Consider the following 3,638-nt stretch of genomic DNA (forward strand, 5'->3'; position numbering starts at 1 on the left):
TATATATATATATATAATTGAGTTAGGAGTAATAAGGGGAAGTGAGTGTAGGAGAGACAATCTAAATACCATTAAATTATATTGTATGAAAAATCTCAAAATTCAAACTTCTGTGTTGGTCACATAGGTGCTTCTAAATTTGGTGGGGGATGGTATTAGCTGGGCTTGGGAGTGGAGATAATGTAGGAGGAATCATCAGAATTTTGTCCTTGATCTTTGGGCCACCTTCGAAGTGATATATGTTCATTCTGTATCTAGAAGAACCAAATGCAGTAAACTACTACCAAGTACTGATGCTAGAAGGATGTTGATAGAAAATGGAGGCAAGAATAGAGGCCTTTATCCTGTCATCTGACCTTACATTCTCACATCATTAAATGCCAAATGGTGAGGCATTCTTAAGAAGGAGGTTGCAGACTCCCTATCACAGAGCGTTTCATTAAACGGTCAAGTCTAGCACTGAGATACACTATCTACAACAGTTTCCTCTACTTACAATAAGCCTTTGCTTTCAGATTCAGCTATTGCTAAAGCATCACTAATTGCTTTCTATTAGATTATTCTCTATCACCAGAACACATTTGAATTTTCCCTTTATTGTCATTACATCCCAATAATTTTACAGCGCTAGACTACAGTCGGGCTCTCTTCTTTCACTGTAAATTATACCTATCAATCCTCAGCTCCTCTCTCTAATTTGATTGTCCAGAAAAATTTTTTTCCTAATGCCCACCCAAGCTAAATTTTCACTCATTGCATAACTCTTGGCATAGAATCCATGAAATGTTTGTGTGAAGAGGAGAAGAGGTTCACTTTGGACCTGCATTTGCATCCCTCTCAAGATCACAACAGTCTGCCTCTTTCTTCACACAGTTATTGTATAAATTGCATCACCCACAAGTTCATCCAGGGTAGGAGGTGCCTTACTCTGCTCTGCAGGAATCAGATGTGAAGTGCTCACTAATTGGTGGAATTTCTAAAATGGATATACACAAAGATAGAAAAGCAGCAAAGGTCTTATGAATATATTAATTTTAATTTCAGAAATGCAAAAAATTAGCTTCATCGAAACATGCATTTCTAAGACATGTAGTTTCTCCTTTACTGCTCTTTATGATTAATATTTGAGTGATTAAAATATCTAACTTCAGCAGTCCTAGAAGTCTCTCTGTTTGGTTGGTATTTAAAAATTACAAGGGGAACTGGAGAGATGGCTCAGCAGTTAAGAGCACTGACTGCTCTTGCAGAAGACCTGGGTTCAAATCCCAGAACCCACATGGTGGCTAACAACTGTCTGTAACTCCAGTTCCAAGGGATCTGACACTCTCTTCTGTCCTCTGTGGGCATTGCACCTACATGAATGCACTTACATATATGTAGGCAGAACACACATACACATAAAATAAAAAGAAAATTACAGGGATTTCTTTCTTGACTTTTCTGTTATCATTATGATATGTAAGCCAAGAACTTCATGGCTCTCTTCTCACTTATGTGATGTCCCAATGGCTGCTCTCCAGAATACACCCCAGTTCTGTAGAAAAGGAATACCCTGTCAGCTATTGTATTTTCCTACAGCATAGCAAACATGTATAGAACTAAACATACATTCACTGTTTTGTAGCTGCAGATAGTCAGGGTCCTCAGAAAAGTGAGCATTTAAACTATCTATCAGCTCTGGGTTTGATAAGCAGGACACAGTGCCGTGTGAATAATGTTATGCATAATGTCAATTTCTCTTTGATCAGCAGGAAATGATTTTCTCTCTTGATACCATTAATATCCAAAATTAGTTATTTTATAAGTTGATCAAAGAAAAGTCACCTTGAAAAATTTCAGTGATAAATCTTGTTAATATAGATGACAATACTATAAATAAGTATTTGTAATAAAGAATTAAAGTTATGCCATGGGAGTAAGCAGGGCTATTAATTCTCAGAGTACAGGAATGCTGATCAGGGCACTGCCAATCATCTCAGTCCATGAGCTCCTTGAATTAAAAATCAGTTTTCATTCATTCAATTTCAATCCTCATTTTGAGGCTAAGCCACTGCTTTTGAATGCGATCTTGAAAGACACCAAATTACAAGAGATATAAATGGTGGGAAATCATCGAATAAAATTTTAAAAATTGATTTTATCATAAATATTCTGCCAACCATTGTTCCTGTTTAAATACCTATAGTACTCCTCCTGATATAAAAATTTTATCACGCAAGCCTGCTATGCAAAGAGAGGAATGTTTCAGAAATAATACTTAAGTGAGAAACAGATGAAGCCAATCGATAACAATCAGAATGTCTGCTGCAATCAATTCTTTTACATGTTTTAAAACTCCATGTGGTATATTGATCTTTATTGGGTATTTTCTCAGTTGCTTGGATTCAATGCATTTTTATCAGTAACTGAAATAAACACAAGTAAGCTACATAAGTAAATTTCATTCCAGTTACAATTTTGCCTACAGCTTACAGTTACATTTGGAGTTCTGTGGTTCTAAAAGCACATCAGAGGCACAGAGATAAGCCTTAGAGCCAATTTGAGTGTTACTGGACAGGAAGACATTCAAGCACCTGCTTCTCTCTGAGACTATCAGCTAATAAATGAGTGGAAGATGTCTGTTTTGCCTTTAGTATGCTCTAATGAGCCCGCAAATGGCATCCCAATTTAAAGTGGCTTTGGTAGTCTATCAGCCAGTGAACTCTGAGTGTTTTTAAAGGGACTTAGTAGTAAAGAAGATGGTGTTTATTGTGAAAGCATGTAATATTGGTAGATAACATCAAGCTATTTGTGGAGAATAAAATTTAAATTTGTCTTACAGCAGCGGCAAGGCAAACCAGAGGTCAAAAGAGCTTCATCAGTTTCAGTAACAGACCTCAGTAATCAGAATGTTTATTAAGTATCTTTTTTCCTAAAAATATCCCACAAACAATCCCTCATATACATGCCCACTGGCCAACATGATCTGGACCATCCCTCTTGAGACTCTTTCTAGGTGATTCAAGATTATGTCAAGTTGACAATAAAACTCACTTATCACACTGTGCATCTGATGTATACCATACATTCTATAGTGTTCTTTTAAAAGTCTTCAATTATTTTGGGGCGGGGGTAGGAAAGGGTTTATTTGGCTTACATCTCCTGGGTCACAGTTCATCCCTGAGGGAGCTCAAGGTAGGAACTCAGGGCCAGGAACCTGTAGGCAGGAGCTGACGCACAGGCCATGGACGAACACTGCTTACTGGTGTGGTCCTTTGGCCTGTGTCCAACCTGCTTTCCTATACAAATCAGGACCACCTGCCCAGGGGTAAGCCTCTCACATCACTCAAAAATCAGGAAAATGCCCCACAGACATGGACACAGGCCAGTCCACTGGAGGAAATTTCCCAATTGAGGCTCCCTCTATCCAAGTATGTCAAGTTCACAACTAAAGCTACCAAGCACACCATAAGTGGGTGTTGGATAACCCTAGAGCTGGGGCTACAGTCAATTGTGAACCTCTCAACATGGATGTTGAAAAACAGAATTCAGATTTTCTGCAAGAGCAGTACACACTCTTAATCGCTGAGCCCTCTCTTTATCACGGGAGTTTTTTCTTAATCTCCATCTTTCTAACATTTTGTTGTTGGTGTTGTTGT

The sequence above is a fragment of the Nannospalax galili genome, unplaced genomic scaffold, assembly GCF_000622305.1.
Source record: "Nannospalax galili isolate Female #2095 unplaced genomic scaffold, S.galili_v1.0 scaffold452, whole genome shotgun sequence".
Taxonomy (NCBI): Eukaryota; Metazoa; Chordata; class Mammalia; order Rodentia; family Spalacidae; genus Nannospalax; species Nannospalax galili.